Here is an 18222-nt window from a genome sequence, read left to right as displayed (position 1 = left end):
TGACGCGTTCGTGGAATCATTTGCCTTATCACCTTCCCGTCACGGTGTGGTTCCAGTACTACCGCGAGATGGAGAACTTTGCGCTATCCTCGGAGTTTCGAAGTCCCATGTACATTCACGGCACCGTGTTCTTTCCCTTCAATGTCATTTCGTACGATCATATACGCATGGAGGTGTATCGCATGTTTTATTTCAACACCCCTTTCTCGGTGTTCGAATTCACCTCCAGAATTAGGTTTCGGTTGTTATTCATCTCTTCGTCGACGTTCGGGGACCAAATAAGGATCGAACGTTTGTTTGTGACATCGAATGCCTCGGATACTCTGTACCACAATGGCATGGCGTGCGAGACTTGAAGAAAAACAAAAGAGACTCTTTTTGGAAAAAACAACAAGGCGTGTAACTTTAATTACAACAACAATAAAGTTTACAAATTTCCAACGTTTTTTTTTGTCTTAGGTAGTGTCGTCATATTTCAGTCCCTTTCTCCAAGGTTCGAAATCTTCCCATCCTTCTTGTAACTTTTGTGCTTCTGTCTGCTTGGACTTCTTGTACGTCTTGCCCTTGCCTTTGGGACTGTAACCACCGTCGTCGTCTATGTATTTCTCGGCGATACCGAGGGATCTTAAGAACTCTTTTTGCGCTTCGCTCATGAGTTTACCTGGGGCTGATTTGGCAGTTGGTTTGGGTGGCACGTGTGGCTTCTTGCCTGGGGCTGATTTGGCAGCAGTTGGTTTTTTAAATTCCTTTTTGAAACCTGACGTGGAAGGTGTAGCGGGTTCTTGTTTGATGATCACGGGAGCCGCGGGGGGTTGGTTGACTCCCTTCATGATCTGTTTCAACAGACGTTCGACGGGTGCGTCGGCCATGCCTTCGGGTTCTATCGTTCCTTGGTACGTGGGAGTGCCGCGTATGCCCGTCCGTATACGTTTCACCAGTTTGACTTCTTCGTTTGCCATGGGTTTGGTCATCTTGACGGCCATGCTGACGGGGATACGTTTGTCTTTCAGGATGAGATCTTCTTCGGCGGCCAAACGTCCCGCTTTGCTCAACAAGGCGCTCTGGGTGATCTTCCCCTTGTAATAATCTTGCAAACGATTGAATTCGTGAACGGGTACCATCATGACTTCGTTCATGCCTTCGGCTGACTCAGGGTCGTGTCTGGAAATTCGGACAATTCTCTCAAGGCCGTCTCGTAACAGTCTTGCCAGTACCGTATGGATTCGTCTTTCTTTTCCAACTCGAGTTCAAGACTTTGAACGGTTCGCTTGCCTTTACCGCACTCCCTGCACAACTCGATGCACCCACCGGGCGGTGTGGTATCTCGTTTCGTTTGACAGGTTTGGCAGAAGTCACCGAACTTTAAAGCCATGTACTCTTGATACAGGTCGTGGTACCTCTTGTTCAAGTACTCGTACGAGTCTTTCCATCGGGCTTCGCGACGATTGGCGTCTTGCAACAACTGCACGAGTTTAGGAATGGTATTGGACTCGTCTTCTTTTCTCGGTGGGAAATTGGGTATGACGTCGATCCCCTCCAAAGGGTAACCGTCTTCGCCGCGTCCTTTCACCGTACACAACATGCTTTGAAACAACCGTGTAATCCGCTCCAGAACCTCGCTCCGTTCTGACTCAGGAGATGCTCTCTTCGGCGCTTGAGAGAGTTTTTGCGTCTACCCACTTCGCGCAGAACCTTTTTATGTCTTTTCAGTTTCCCATAAGTCGTGACGTCGATGGGGATCCTCTTTTTCAGCAAATTGAGAACCATCTCGCTGATGGCGTTGATCTGATCTCTGTCGGCGTAATGCAACATCCGTTGACGTTTGTTCCGATTGGCTTCTTTCAGGACGCCCGTCAAGAAACGACGTTGTCGTCGCAACCGCTTCATCGTTCGCGTCTAACGTCCGGTTGGTTCGTCACGCTCTTTTATTTCAAAAGTCTTCGAGAAGGTTCAACACCGTCTTGGCCACGACGCCGACCAGTTTACCAAGACCCTTTCCCCTTTGGACCCTCCTTCTTCCTACTCCTACTCGACGTAATCCCACTCGCCGTCTCCTTCGACTTCTCCTCACCATGACGTGTTCTGACACGCACGCACTTTTCCCATTGAATGACGTAGGCAGGTGATCACGTGTCCTTTTTATAGAGGCACGTATGAACGTTTCAGGGAATCCAATACCGCCAATTATTCATATCCATCCACTTTTAAACCTCGATTTTTTACTGTAATAATTTCCAAATGCATTTTTCAATGCGCCAAAAATACCGTTTCCCCTTTGGACCTTCCTTCTACGTACTCTCACTCGCCGTCTCCTTCGCCTTCTCACCATGTCGGGTTTCCACCTTGAATGATTCACGAAGGGATCACATGTCCGTTTTTATAGAGGCGCGTGAACGAATCGTGTTTCGTAGTCTCGAAAGTATCGGTCGTACGTGGGAGGTGTGAAATCCGTCACCACGTCGTCCAACGTTTGCATCTTGATCAAAAACCCATCCAATTCCTCCACACCGCCCAGAGCGTAGTTCCGCAGTTCGGTCAATGTCTTTTCGTACGTCGTGTAAGCGAATTGGGTCATGTCCATCTTGAGCGAATACTTCTTTAAATCGTTCCATCCTTTCAGTGCGGCGGCGAAAGCCGTCAATCCTACCGCCACGTACCCGTCTTTCCACACGGATCCCACGACGATACTCGCTGCCGCAGTCAGTAAGGCCAGTCCGTTGAGAATGGCGTTGCACAATTTGTAGTAACCGAACATCTGCCTTCGACACCACCAATACTTGTGGTAGAAAGCGTACAGTCCATCCAAACGTCTCAACACGTCCAAATCCACCATAGAGGTGAAAGGTTCATCCAATAAACAGACCGAAGTACTCATGACTCTTTTCCAACCAGTGCCAAACGTAGTCTGACTTTCTGTCGGGTCGTTCGATCCTTTTAGCTTGTTGCTCGTATTCCCAGATCTCGTCCTTGAAGGCGGTTTCTACGGATTGGTTCAGGATATCATGGACTTGTCTGTAACTATCGCACTCGTCCGCGATACGTTTCATGTCTTCGTGATCCATGCTGGTCGCATCCCAGTAAGAGCGGGAGCATCGACATAGATGTAGGAAGTAGGGGAACCACTTGACTTCGCTTCTCATCATGATGATGATGTTCTCAGTTTCGCACACTGGTCGAATTGCGAGTCACCGTAGGACGTTGTCCGTTCTTATAGGTGGTCGTGATCGTATTCGTGGTCGTGATGCCTGCGATTCGTCGACCCGCCGCCGTCTGTTGTTGTTGGCGCAAAATCTCCTCCAATTGTTGCTGCATCTGGGCCTGGTCGAGAACACGGGTGCCTCGCCTTCTTCCTCCGCGACCCGATCGAATCGACGAAGGCGGTGTGGAGTCACCACCACTTCCGCCTCCACCTCCTCCGCCTCCGCCTCCGCCTCCGCCTCCGCCTCCTCCGCCTCTGCCTCTGCCTCTGCCTCTGCCTCTGCTTCCACCGCTACCACTAGCGCTACTTCTTCTGCGGCTGCCGGAATCACTGGAGGACGTCGGTGTATTTTGACGTGGGACACGTCTCGGTCGTTTCCCTCCTCGAACCGCGTGTGCCAAAGGGGTGGCGGATGTTATCCTGGGTGCACCAACACCCGACGTGACATTGGCGCGCGACACGGATCCGGCGCTACCGACACCCACCGTGACGTTGGTCTGTGGTGCACCCGAGCCAGCGGTGCCTACTCCGACGGGCGAGACATTGGGCAGGGGCGGTGTCGCCAGTGACGACAGCGGTGAAGGAGGCGTGTTCAGACTCGCACCCACACCCGCTGCAGATGGAATGGGTGTACTCGTTCGAGTCAATGGAGTCCAAGGCGAATAATCCTCCAGAGCCGAGAGGTTGAAATCATCACTACCATAAGAGCTCATTTTTATCCATGTGCCTTTCTCTTTCTATCTTCTTCTCGGCGAGTTCTCGTTGCTTATGAACCAAATAATCGAAACCTTCCCCGTTATATGCGTTTAGGATGGACCTCACTTGACGGTAACTCTCGCATTCCGTGACCTGTCTCATCGGTTCGTAGTCCAGCTCATGGGGATTCATGATGTATTTGAGACTGTTTTTACATAGGTGAATGAAAAGATGAAACCACTCGACTTCGCTCCTCAGCATGACGGTGTCGCAAACTGATGGCATCGTACGAATCCTTCGTCTTTTAACACATGGCTGAGAACGCGTTGATCGTCCTGACTGGCTGGATGAAGATCCAATAGCATGTAACCGTAAGGTCGATCGGTGACCTTGCGAAACGTGTCCCACACCTCCTGCCATTGCGTGGGAAACGATTGCAGAAGTAAATTTCGTATCCCCAACTGATCCCGAGGGTTCTTGAAGGCCGCGATGTAATGCGCGTTGCGGGAAATGGTCTTGGCGAATTTTCCGTTCGGGAATAGATCCTGACACAGGTAAATCACCGTGATGTTCCGATGATGCGAATGTTTGGTGAAGAGATCCAACACGCGCTTGTCGTTACCACCCTCGTCCATCAGATCGTCCAAGACCAACACGCCCCCTCCAGGAAACCATCGGGGTAACTGTTCGCTGTCGGGGATGCCTTCGTAAAACTTGACTCCACCCTTCTTGAGCTTTTGGAAACCGTCTTGCCACGATCCGTAGCAGTAACGAATACTCTTCGGTGTTTGTTGGAACAAGTCGCCGTTCTCCAAGAGCAGTTTGGTCGTGAACACCGTCTTGCCGCACCCCGACGGACCCGCTATCAACAAACTCGACGGAGTGTGAAATCGAAACGCTTCGCGCCGTTCCATGATCTTGAAAAAATGGTCCAGGGTTTCGAGACGCTCCGTTTTTTATCTGAACAACTTGGCCAATGGGGTCTTGACGGCTGGGATGCGTTTCAACAGACCCAATAGGGTGACCTTACGATTGAAACAGATGGGTTTTTTCTTGGCACGTCTCTTGATCTTGGCCATGGCTCTCTGGGCAGCGGCTCTCTTGGGACGCCCTTTTTTCTTGGCAGGCGCCGATCTCTTTTTTCGAGGTTTTTTCTTGGCGAATTTTCTCAAGTCTCCGAACTTGTCTTCGTACCAATGCCTCTTTTTCATTCTTCTTTTCCTATCTTCCTTCTCGGAAAGCTTCGGCATGGCAGGGGCGGCTCTCTTGCGTTTCCTGCGCGTGGTCACAGTCGCGGGTAATTCGCCGGTGTCCAGGACAGACGGCGGTTGAAAAGACACTTGTCTTCTGGCGGGTTGAAGTATTTTCAGATTGAGTTGTCGTTTCGGCGGTTGGTTTTTCTTGAAATGAGCCTCACTGGGTTGAGGCGTCTTTCCTCCCGCTTTTCCATAGCGTTTTTCCAACCTGGCTATCACGTCGTCCAAATGTCTATGCCCTTGAAACTGAAGAGCCATGATGTGTCTTGTTTTGTCGGTGAATCCACAATGAACCGTTTTATTTTCCTCCGCCCCTTTTTATGCACTCACAAAGTGATGGTGTAAGGACTTATTGCCGTAGCGAAGCACGTGCCAATACGGGTAACACTTGTAATCTCGCCAAGCGTCCGTTTGAAGTCTGGCTCTCACGCGCAAGTGGAACAGTTTGTATCGAAGCCAATGATCTTTTTCACGGTCCAGTATGAATCGGACTCGACGGTAACTGTCGCAATCCAAGATGCGTTCCAGGACCTGGGTACGAGGATCGTACGAGGTCAAGTCCAGACACAGGTCTCGACACAGTTCCAGGAATCGAGGGAACCATCGGACTTCACCACGCAACATCCTTGTTCTCTCAAAAATGAACCTCTTTTATTTCGAACAGCTTACTTTATAACAAATGACGCACTCCTATGGAGGATCCGCACGTGTCCTGGTGACACGGGGTTTTACAAATCTTGCGCCAATCCAACTCGTCCACGATCAAACGTTCTAACATCTGTCCTACTTTACGATCGTTCTCCACAAACTCGTTTTTCTTAAAACGATTCAAGAACTCGTTCATGTCACGACCTTCGGCTCGGTCTATCAGGAACATCAGGGCGTAACTACCGCAACTCTGACTGAACAGGGACTGTAGACTCTTGCCGTTGTGAATCTGGTACTTGAAATGAGGGTCCAACCAGGCTTGGATCGGTCCGGCGGTTCCGTACGTGTCCAACGGTAGACCGTAACTGTCCAGGATCTCGCACTTGTTCTTGTCGGCCCACAAAGCGATCCAATGAAATCCCGGTTTGTCGTGAGGGTCCGTGTTCACGATGTAAGCGGTCGGTCCTTCTTGAGGTACTGTCCTCGGAAGCCGATCGCAAGGGACCGTGCCGTGAAAAACACAGCAGAGCGACGGATTCGTCCGTGCCAAATAATCCAACTGTAAATTATTCAAGGCTACTGTCTCCATTTTTTTCTTCTCATTGGTACACGTCGTAGAGGACGACTCGGTTCTCGTTGATCTCCAGCATGTTCTCGAATTCGCCGTACAACAAGATGGTCAGGTTTGATCCCGGATTGGCTGCAAAATCGATCACCAGACGCAGTTCACCTTCCTGCTGGGGGTTCAACACTGGACTGTCCAAACATCCATTGGCCGTGTTATCAAATACAAACAGGTTGCATCTCTTGTCGTGCCCCCAGTCCTCTTTCCGGACCATGTTTCCTTTTCCTCTGCACAAAGCTCCTGAGGCTTTGAGGAATCTTTGGTAACCTCTCAGATCTTTACTGGTATCGTCGTGTTTGAGCTCCAAGGTCTCGTAGGGGTACTCTTCACCTCTCACCAGTTGTTTGATGGAAGCGAGATTGAATTGTTCGAAACTGAACGGATTGACCGTCACAACTCCATTGAAGGCTGTTTGTCTCATCAACACCACCACTAACCGATTAGGTAGCTTACTGTGGAAAGGATTGCTGCACTCGAAATGACGATTGTCATTGGGATGCGAGTAAGTGCGAATTTCACCTCTCACCGTGGGGTAAGTAGCCACTCTTCCGCCTTTCATGCTGGTCATGAGTTCTCGGTACACCGAGGGAGTCACTCTCACTTGAGATAGGAACAATCTCACTTTCACGTCGGCTTCAGTCAGTCTGAGAGTATCAGCACCGGCCCATTGGATTGTCCACATAGAGGGGGCATTGAAGTACATGTCCATCTGGATCTGTACGCCGGGTACCAGTAACTTGCTGAGATAAAACACTTCCAGGTAAGGTTTGAACCTCAAGGTCACTCTCTTTCCACCAAAAAACTGAATTCGACTTTGAACCATGTTCTTGAGATCTTGGGATAAAGCTTTGTAATCGTCGTGAGTAGGATCCAACTTATTGCCTGTCATCACATCGGCTTCTCCGCGACTGGGTACACCGAGACAATTGTACCAACCCTCTGGTGCCAGGATCGTTTCACCGTCGTCTCGGTCATGGTTCAACAGCGCTTCGATGTAGGCTTTGTAGTGGTAAGTATCGGTCTGGGGGCTGATGAGAGTCCCATTCAATCTCACATTGATCTGCTTGAAGAGGGTGTGGACCAGATTGTTGGCGAGTCCGACGGTACTCGCTTGTGCTATATTACCTCCGGCAGCTGTCTTGACGGCCAACTCCACTTCGAAGAAACTCTCGTTCAAGTCGATGAAGTCTTCTTGAGGATCGATTTGGAAGGTCACGGGGTTGATCCCCGTATTGAACGGATTGATTCTCACCTCACGTCGCGACGACATGCTGAGATCCGTGGGAGGCGTGGTGAACAGGTCCAGGCGAGGGTTACGAACCCCCGCCGATCTAGCGTGAGCCACGAGGTCCGTCATCGTCGTCTACGGCGTCTTTTTCGTCGTTGAAAGCTTCTCAGTGCCGACTTTACCCAACGGTAGTCTGGGAGTTTTGAGCGTCTCCGGAAGAGCGAACCCCCTTTATACGTGCGTATCCCTCCGGGGAGACGTCTCACCCGTCTCGAGTAGATGGGAATCATGATCCAAACAGGTCTTTTCTTCTTTTACTACCCAAAAAGCTTTGGAGCTCTTGCTTCGCTTTACGTTTCCCGGAGCGTATGGCTCCCCGCTTTAACCCGACGAGTGCACCTTTCCAATTGGGCTTTCCTCCTTTGCCACCCGATTTTAAACCTTTCAGACCCTCCATGGCCGATTCTTTCAGAACGTCCTTGAGAATGCCGGGACCTCGTTTCTTGATGCCTTTCCAAACCTGACCGAATATGCCAGATCCCGATTGGTATCCGTCGGGATGAAACCGTACCAAAGTTCCCCCGATCATGATTTCTTAAAGTGTAACGTCACGATCGTATTGCCGGCTCCAAAGGTCGTCAGATCTCCAGTTGCCTCAGCCACTTGCACCTCTATAATGTCCAGTACCTCCTTGCGCACGGGAATATATTGAACGTGAACGGGTTCGAAGTACTGAGTACCGTCGCCTCTTCGAATCAAGTTGACCTGTCTCAGTAAATCCGTGACTTGATTTCCCACCACATTTCCACTTCCCGTGTTAGTGTAGACGAGTACGGATCGCGAATTGTCTCCCCGCACCGCATCTATGGCTTTGTTCAGGTTCATAAAACGCCAATTGCAATAGATGCTGAGTGTTAAAAAATCTCCATCTCCTCTATCCGAGTGAACATTCCAAAAGACATATTTTCCGTCTTTGTCTTTTACGTCCCCTAGGGTGCTGATGTCCGGAATGACATCGTCGACAAATTCTATCTGCAAGTTAGGTCCCAGATCGTAACCACCACCGTCTTTCTTTACGAGCCATCCCATTTTCAAAGCCAGTTCAGCAACGATGTTTAATTCGGGGATCATAGTGCGAGGACGTAAGATATCTTTGTTGTCCATGACCAGGTCTTCACCCTCCCACTTGAACTTGATGTAGGTTCTTTTCCCGTCGTTTTCGACATATTTGGCTCCTAATTTGGGACCGCCGGACCCGAAGATGCGTTGTCGCTCGAAAAAGGCGATCATGGATTTCATGAGTCCAACACCGTCCACGTCGTAGAACACCCTTTTGAGGTCCTCAATGGCGAAGTAAGCTTCCGCATAAATGATGCGAGCATTCGGATCGTTTCGCCTCCAGGCCATATGGGTCAAGGTGATGTCACCCCCAACATCGGTGAGGGAAGGCAGCGTCACGTGCGCATCCGGCATGGAGATGCTAAACAACCCCACTTTCCATCCATGTCCCTCCAGGTGTATGGGATTGGGTAACCTGATCTTGAAACTGTTCGACTTGTTCTCCGGAAACTCGTTCTTACTGCTGTTACTGGGTAAGCTGATGTAAAAATCACTCATCCTCTCTCTTGAAATGCAACGTGATCGTGGTCACACCCGACGCAAAGTCCACCAGTTGTCCGTCTTCCTCGGACACTTCAGTCTCGATAATGTCCAAAACGGCTGTACGCACCGGTAGATATAGGATGTGTCTCGGTTGAAGGTCGACCACGTCCGGATCGTAACGCACTTGTTTCAACATGTCCGTGACCTGATTTCCCGTCACCATACTCTGTCCCACATTCGAATACACGAGCAAGGAACGACGATTGTCGCCAAACGCTTCTTGGTAACTGCGATCCAGGTCCGTGAACACCCAATTGATGAAACAACTCAAATGTAAGGTGTCCGGGTCGATCTTGTAAAAGAGTTCGTCCCCGTCATTCTGTCCTATGATCAAGTCCGTGGCCGTGGGGACGAATTCCTTGGGAAATTCTTTCCTCAGGTGGGGTCCCAAGACGTAACCCGGTTGTCCGTTCTGTAATCTTCCCATCTTGACCCATTTCATCTTCTTGGCCAATTCGATGCCGATGTTCATCTGCGGGTAGACGCGTTTACCGTTGATCAGGAGACTGACGCACGTTCTCGAGTTGTCCAGGACGCATTCTCCATGCTCGGCCCGATGCATGACCGTGTACAGCAATTCGGTGGGATCGTCGGCTTTGCTCTTTTTCTTGTACAGGGTCACGTCGACATCCGTTCGATCTCCCAACCTATGCAGGTATCGATCTCGTATCATGTTCAGCAACTCGGTACCACTCCTCGGCGTGAATTCCAAATCGCCTTCTCGCGTCACTCCAGGGACCCGCGTGTATAGGTTTATAGACGCGTTCACCATATCGATCCACCAGATTTCAAACAGAAGAGAATTCTTCAAACCCATCTTACGCGTCGCGGACGGAAACGAGAGGTCGCTGATACCCACTTTCCAGTCAGGTTCTCTCAAATGCAACGGGTTCGGCAGACGGTTCTTGAAACCGTTGGCCTTGTTGTCCTCGAACTCGTTCGTGCTGGCATTGCTCAACAACTGCACGTAAAAGTCTTTCATTTTTTGGTCTTGGGCTTTTGGGTCACGTACAAGCCCCTTTTATCCACCCAACTGTCGTACTTGACTGGCCAACCTTTCCAACGCACCAAGACTTTATCCCCTTTTCGTTTGACGATCTTGTCGATGCGGAACAGATCGTCGTCTTTCACGTTCACCTTTTGCAAATCCTGCGCGTAAAACGTACCCTCGACCGCCGTACCGTCCCATTCTTCCACCTTGTACGTGGTGACCCTCCCAGGACGTACCCGGCGTATCACAAACACCTCTTCGGTCCATCCGGGTAAATACCCTTTCTTGAACTGACGGAACTTCTTGTTCAGTCTCACACGATCCCCGACTTTGAGTTGCGGTTTCTTCAATTTCCCTTTTTTCTTTTTTCCGTAAAGAGTCTCCCACACGTCCTCGCTATTGCCCAAAGTCACTTGATCGGGAGCCATCTTGATACTGCGATGATACGAACGATTGTACCCTCGGACCAAATCTTGTAACACGGGCACATACGTCATCGTATTCTTCACGGTGAAGTACCGGTACATACGTTCCTTCAGGGTCCGATTGAACCGTTCCACCACACTGGATTTCGTATCCCCGCGCGTCGAAAAATGATGAATGCCTTTCTGCTTCATCAAATCCTGAAACGTCTTGTTGTAGAATTCCTTCCCGTCGTCCGTCTGGAGATTGATGGGTTTTCTACCTCCTTTCAGGATCTTGGCCATGGCTTCCGTCACCGCTTTACCCGTCTTGCTCTTCAAGGGCTGGACCCAGGCGTGCTTGGAAAACACGTCCACCACCGTCAAGAGATAACGATACCCTCGATTGTACCTCGAAATATGGATCACCTCGATCAGGTCGGCCGTCCACTGCTCGTCGATGCCGAACACCACCACCGGGACCGTGGGAAACCGACGACGTCTGGGTTTGTGCAACGTGTACCCCAAATCCCGTTGCAGGACCTCGCGAGCGCGTCGTACCGAGATCTTATTGGCCCGGGCGAATCGCGTCAGACCGCCCAGACTACCGGGTCTAGAAGGATCCCGATACCGTCCCAGTAACGTCCCGGTCGAAAGCGGCTTTTGCTTCTTCTTTTGACCTTTCTTCTTCATAGTCGATAAAGTTTGTAAATGCACTGTCTCCACAACTCGAAACGCTGCTCACGTACCTCCAGATACTTCTTAAATGAATCGGGTTGCCGTTTCAACCACAAGATATAAACCACAAAACGCATCACGTTGGGTTCGACGTCGGTATAGTCAAACACCTCCAAGGGCGAATCACAGAAGTCGTACGGGATGGGTTCACTCTTACCGTATCGCTCGTAAACTCTATCGCACTTGGAACACAAGGTCGTCCAACTCCATCGATCGGTCATGGTCGCACACACTCTCGAGATCAACCAACTCAAGGTATGAGACATAATGATTTGAACCCAATTTTTTATTCACACTTTCTTATATGTACAAAAACGTCGTGCCTGATTGGTTCTTACGTAAAAATCGACTCCGATTGGCTAAAAATGAAAAAGAAGGCAAGAAAGACCTAGTCCGAATCTGAAAAGTAATGAGCATAGTTCGTGTTCTTACAATCTTGACCGTACTCATTATCACAGTCCTTCTTAAAGGTATCCATGGCATAATATTTACAATTTCTCCAATCACATTTACCGGGTCTCCACCTCAGGGCTTCCTCCTCGTCCCCCTTCACATAGAATGCTTGGCGCATACTCTCTCTACAATCACCACACAGGTCATCCTCCTCGGCTTCGAGGGCGCGGAAGAAAAACCGATCCTTCCACTGATCACGCTGACGCATGATATCGTAGATCAACTCTTCCAACTTCAGACACGTTTCCTTGTGAGCGCACCTGTTGAACGTCAGTATCTCCTCCACCCTGGGACTCTTGTCGTTCTCCAACACCCGTCGTGACAGGTCGCGAGCGAACCGCAAGGGTTCAAACAGATCACGGATGACATCGCTCATCATGTACGTGAGGTGATCTGTGGCGATAAAACAGGCACGCTCGGCGTCCAGGGTGGGATCCCGACAATGAATGAATTTGAATTGACCGCTACCACTTCTGTACATCACGCGACACCACTCACCACAAAACAAAAACACATGTTCGTTCTTCTTCATCATCTCCAAAATCGTACCACCCCAGTCAGGACGACGTCTCATCAAGAGCTCAAAAGACCACAGACTATCGGGTATTTGACCTAACGGTTCAAAGAGATTGTCAAAAATGTACAGGTCCACTTTGGCATCCGGAATGGCATCGAGATCTCTTAAAGTGTGTACCTTCTGATCCACGATCTGCTCCACGAGGTCACGAATCTGGTTCGAGTTGCTATAGTAAGTCATCTTGAAACCCACCCTCAGACAAACTCGTTAAACTTCTTTCCTTCTCGATCCGCTCGCTTCGTGATCTCCAAGCCCGACAAATGAGGATAGCAACTACGGTCGCACCAGTCAATCAAGTGCCTCTGGAGCCTATAGTACAAAGGGGAGACAAGACGTAACTCCAAGTCAATTATCTTCCCGTGAAACGGTCTTTCGCCTTCTTTTTCGATTGTATCCAAAACGTCAGAAGCTCGATTCAACTGCTGTCTCAGATCTTCAAGGATCTCTTCAAAGTCCTTGTCAGTCAAAATCCTATAGGTCATCACTGCGTCAAGAGCAAGTCGAGAATGATTCGCTGCGTCCAACGGGCTCCTTTTATACCCGCGCCGTGGATCCACTTTCACTCCGTACTTTCCCGGATCACGTGCCCACTTCAGATCCCGCCAATCGGAACGAAGACCGTCACATGATCCCATCACACCACACGGCACCGATTGGTCGTCAAAAACGGCCATAAAGTCGAACCACGCATTCCATCACGAGTCACTTTTCAGCAGAAGTCGTCATGGATTCACACGTCGAACCCGACAGGAAAAAGAAAAAGAAAAAGAAGGAGGCGCGTAAGAAACTGAAACTGCTCTTGCCCCAGAGAGTGGAAGGAGAAGTAGGAGGTAAACAACTACAATCCACTTTAGATGGATGGTTATTCAAAAAAACTCGTACCAGACTACGTTTCAACGAACGCGTCCTCTTCAAAGAGATCACCCCGGACTCGGTCAGTTGGACCACCGTCCCTCTCAAAGGCTTCTCGCAACCATGGAGCGCCTTTTCGATCCAACGTCAAGAAGTCAAAAGCCGAATGAAAAGTAACCATGACAAGCGAAGGCAAAGACTGATCCCCAAAAACGTGCGAAAAACCACCCACATCCTAGAAACCATGCGACGGGAAAACACCTTGTTGGGATACTAACTCGTTCTCTATCTTCACAGACTCAAAACTACCTGCCATTCAAGGCGGATGCATGACCGTGATAAGAGACTCACCTCCTCGAACCGTGCAAGTCCTGGAAGCCATGGGACTCGACAAATTCAAGAAAGACGACCTCGTAGAATTACCACCTGAAGTGGACGACCGAGGAGAATTCACCGAAGTCCAAGTGTTGGAGGAATTCGACCCCGATCAGTTCCTGAACCAACTGAAACCACAAGATCCCACTTGCCCGCGATGCATGGTACCCATGGAATATGGAAGAGTGAAAACCCCAGACGGTGGTACCTGGTGGGAGTATTACCGATGCCCCGCTTCCAGATTCTACACCAAGTGTTATGTGACCTGTGGCGTCAAAGAGGTGGACACCTACCTGAGACGCGTCGAAGAACAGACCCACCCCTGCTACAGGAACATCGACCCAGCCCGTTTCCGATGTCTATGCAGCAAATCCCTGGTCTTAGCCACCTCCCACTCTCAGTCCAACCCAGACAGGCTCTATCTCAAGTGTCCCAAGCGTACCTGCAAGTTCTTTCAATGGATCGACGAATACCCGCGAGGAGTCGCCGAAGCCATACTGATCAATGGACAGAACCCAAACTAAGAAGAAAAAAAGACAGACACAGTTCTTTGTAAAAAACACACTCCGATTTTTATTTCACATTATTTTTTCAGTTTCTAAGAAAGGCAGGGTGGCGCAGTGGAAGCGCGTTGGGCTCATAACCCAAAGGTCCGAGGATCGAAACCTCGCTCCGCCCATTTTCTTTTTTACACGTTTGGTAATCTATCGTTCGCGTCGATCATCGATCGCATCGTTACTTGAGTACATTTGTTAAAAGTACTATAATAAAAGTCAATCGTGAGGATATAGCGTCTCGCAGTGTTCTTTTGTCTCCTAGTCCACGTGGACTGAAAAGGCTCAAAACCGTAACATAACATCAGTCTGTGATACGTGATCCGGTCCACGGGCGGCTTCACCTTCACGTCCCATACAAGGTTCTTACGTATGGTAAGGATCGAGTTAAACAAAGTTCTCCCGAAACACTTCTCGATTCTCCGGTACCTGCTATGACTTCGGGTCCAGTTTTCCCTCTGCTCATCCATAAAAAACAAGATTTGGTGGAGCATTACCTCGAGCTGACTAGAATCTTTGAGTTGTGTCAGCCATCGTCGGCCCACCAACAAATCCCGGATGGGAAAATTCCTGTCCTCATAGAATCGGGTCCAGGGTGCCTCCATTTGGTCAATGGCTTCTTCATAAGTAGTATCAGGCTTTCTCGGTACATGGTTTTGTAGACCAATCTCTCTCAAGGCCATGACTGCGCTCAATACAAGTTCAAAACTCAGAGTGAAGATCGGGGGCGACGCGGATTCGCCTTATGAAGATCCGTCCAGCCAATCACAGAGCAAGACCAAGTCACGTGTTACCACCGACCCAGGGGATAGGGGGGTATCCCCCTACCACACCCACTCACGGTAGGAGACTGGACACCATTATACCGTGTGTATAAAAAATCGAGTTGGACCGTTCACTTTTCACTCTGAGTTATTCAACTTGTATGAGCGCCCACTACAGAAGACTGTGGATACTAACGTTGCTGTGGCTCCTCAAAGTACCGAGTGAGTGAGTATGGAAATATTAGAGCAGTGTAACATAGAGTTGACCACCAGGGAAAAGCGGGTGAGAGAGTGGATGAAGGACGAAGATGAAGAGACACCCTTGTACATAGACTTAGAACAACTTTTAGATTTTATCCGGGTGGCCCTAGACGAACTAGATCTTTTATTCCTGGAGGAGAGGCTAGGGACCCTTGACGAGGACGAGATCAATGATTTAGTCGTCCATGTAGACTTTGTCCGCGACACTTACCATCAACTGCTTCAATTCTAGACATGGAACAACCCCTCCATTGCCACGTGTGCAAACAACTGAGACCCTGCTGCCGCCAACCCATCCTAGAATTAAGCAGAAATGGAACCCACACCAAATTCGTACGCGCGATCACGGGACCACTCAGAAAAGAATGGGGACTAGGGTGCGTCTACGCCACCTGTTGCGGAGTCATCTACGGGATGTACTACAATAGGGAAACCGAATGTTACGAACCCGTCTTCCTGGGAAACGGTTACAACCAGGCCCTGTCACGTGTCAATCACGTGAAATCATTCATTGATTGTTATCCCGAAGAAAAAGAGGGCGCCGGTCAATAGGACCGTGCACACGTCCCACCCTGTAATAACAAGTGGAATGTCCAATAAAAATTGTTTTTGCTCTATTTTTCAGACTCCATGTCTCGATTTCCTAACCCCCAATGTATATGGTGCAAGGAAGGATACACTTTCAAGCACAGTATCAGAGACTACTTCCTGACACCCTGTTGCGACCAATTCTTTCACGGAACCTGCAAAGCCCTCCACACTGAGCGGTTGAAACCCTCCGAAAGACTCTGCCCTCATTGTAAAGCGGTGAATTTCGGACTGCCTCCCGATGACAACCCCAAAACCAAGTCCTAAAGAGGTAAGCGCTTCGATGGTCTAATGGTCAAGACGTTGAGTTGTGGCCTCAAAGACCCAGGTTCGATTCCTGGTCGGGGCATTAAAATTTTTTCTTTTTTCACCTAGAGACCCCTGGCCTGTAAAATACGTTTGGACGAACCCCACCCCGACGAAGATGTCATGCTCCTTTTCCTCACCCAACACTTTCCCTACCCCTGGTACATGCGTAGAGACCTCTCCAAAGTCTGGCCCTTCGGACGCGTGTTCGAATCCTCCTCAGGCTTTCACGGAGAATTTCTCACCCCGCAGACCATGATGCTATCCCTCGTGCACCTGGGAACCAATGACGTGCAAGCAATCAGGATGATGCAAAAAATCACGCAACAAACCATGTACATTCTCTCGTTAAACGATCTTTATTAGTGTTACAGGCATGAATAAAAATGTTTTTTCACTCCTCTGATTCTGGTGGTGGTGATTTTACAATTTGTTTGATAAATGCTCGGTACGCCAACTCGTCTCGGTCCTCCCAACTGCTCTTCCACGCTTCCCAACCGTCCTCAAATCCATCCGGCAACTTCTCCAAACACACAGGGTCTTTAAACGAGACTGACTGGTCAGCAAGCATCTTCTCAGACAGCATTTTTCGGAACCTCAGCACCTCATCCGCCAGCTTCACAATTTCTTTCCTCAGAACGACATCCATGGCGTGAGAAACGGCGTTCTTCATTATCTTTCCAAGAATACCCTCATGAACGGCATCCATCACTTTCGCCGCAAATTCTTCTCTCGTCATGTCGTCTATTAACTCCTCCTCAGGAACCTCATCCGCCTTCGTCTTGCTCTCCTCTGAAGACATATCTTCTTGTCGCCGATCTCAAAACAACAATACTCACTCCACACTCACGCAAACCCTTTTATTCCCATCCGAACCTCGATTTCATGCACGGGACAACCTCGATCTCATGGATTGGCTATCTCCTTATTTGGGCATGCACGTGACCTGTGACGTCACGGGCGCCATGTTTTGCCTACCTGGCGGCCATCTTGGATTTTACAATTTAAGAGAATGTATGGGAAAATAGTGGTCACGTGGTATGATCCCTGGCTCCTGATTGGTTACGGCCCCAACAAGCGTATATGACTACTTATAAGCTAAGAGATAGTGATGGTACGCTTGCTATCCCACAGCCCCACACTAATTACTGTAAAAGAAGTCTTTCTTACAGCGGAGTTGTACTATGGAATAGTCTGCCCTTGAATATTAGACAATCGCTCTCCCTTAATCAATTTAAATCCAAGTTGAAGAACTATGATTTTGTCAGTGGTCTTATATAAATTTTATTTTGTTTTTATACACGGCTTCCTTGTAAAGTAGGTTTTTATCATTTCTCTTATTCTAGTAGTTATTTACAATATTAAATTAGTTAGGTAGTTAGATTTATTTAAATTAGATATTGTATAGTCCTGAAGGAATTACCGTGTCTAAATAAAGATTTTACCTTTACCTTACCTATCCGTTCTCAAGCACTTTGATGCATCACGTCGGTTGCGTTTAGTGTTGATTATAATCTATAAATGAATGAATAACGGAAACAATGACTACATGAATACACGAGGAATAAATAAACAGCATAGCTTCCTGCTAAATTGGGATGAATAAAAGTTGTTCATCAAGACAATAAAAGTGCGGCAATGAAAGTAAGTCTTTGGAGTTTTGACTTTTCCAAGTCATGCTTCCCTAGTGTTCCGTTATCCTCCTAGTGCCGCTTTGAAGTCTCCCCTCAGATCAAAGGCCACACATCTCTACTGTCAGCGGGTTTTAAGTACAAATGGTAACCTTGAGGTGACGAAGAAATGTGGGTAGTCCATTAAAGTGTGCACCGCCCTACCACGCCCCACGTACCGGGCCGGTTGTACACTGAAACATCTATACGGTAAACGGTAAACCCGGCGTTACAGTTAAACAGGACTAACCTTGTAGTTCGAAAATTTGATTATTTCCCTAAGGATTATACTCGCTGAACAGTTAAACTTGACAGTATTCTGCAAAATTTGTCGTTTTTTTTCCCGCGATGACTGCTGTAGCTATTTTTTTTAATTTT

The 18222-nt window shown here is 48.9% G+C and overlaps 1 protein-coding gene and 2 non-coding genes across 3 annotated transcripts in view; 2 read left to right on the top strand and 1 right to left on the bottom strand.

The window, feature by feature from the left end:
- LOC145497798 (small ribosomal subunit protein mS29-like) overlaps positions 1 to 18222 on the bottom strand; it is a 109460-nt gene that overhangs the window by 52263 nt on the left and 38975 nt on the right. The window lies entirely within an intron of this gene.
- Positions 14308 to 14379, top strand: Trnam-cau (transfer RNA methionine (anticodon CAU)). The gene has a single exon. It is a non-coding gene; the product is annotated as a tRNA-Met (tRNA).
- Trnah-gug (transfer RNA histidin (anticodon GUG)) lies at positions 16146 to 16217 on the top strand. The gene has a single exon. It is a non-coding gene; the product is annotated as a tRNA-His (tRNA).

This window comes from Orbicella franksi, chromosome 1, assembly GCF_964199315.1.
Source record: "Orbicella franksi chromosome 1, jaOrbFran1.1, whole genome shotgun sequence".
NCBI classification, from domain to species: Eukaryota; Metazoa; Cnidaria; class Anthozoa; order Scleractinia; family Merulinidae; genus Orbicella; species Orbicella franksi.
Note: the sequence above shows the minus strand (reverse complement) of the source record. Positions and strands in the feature narration are given on the sequence as shown.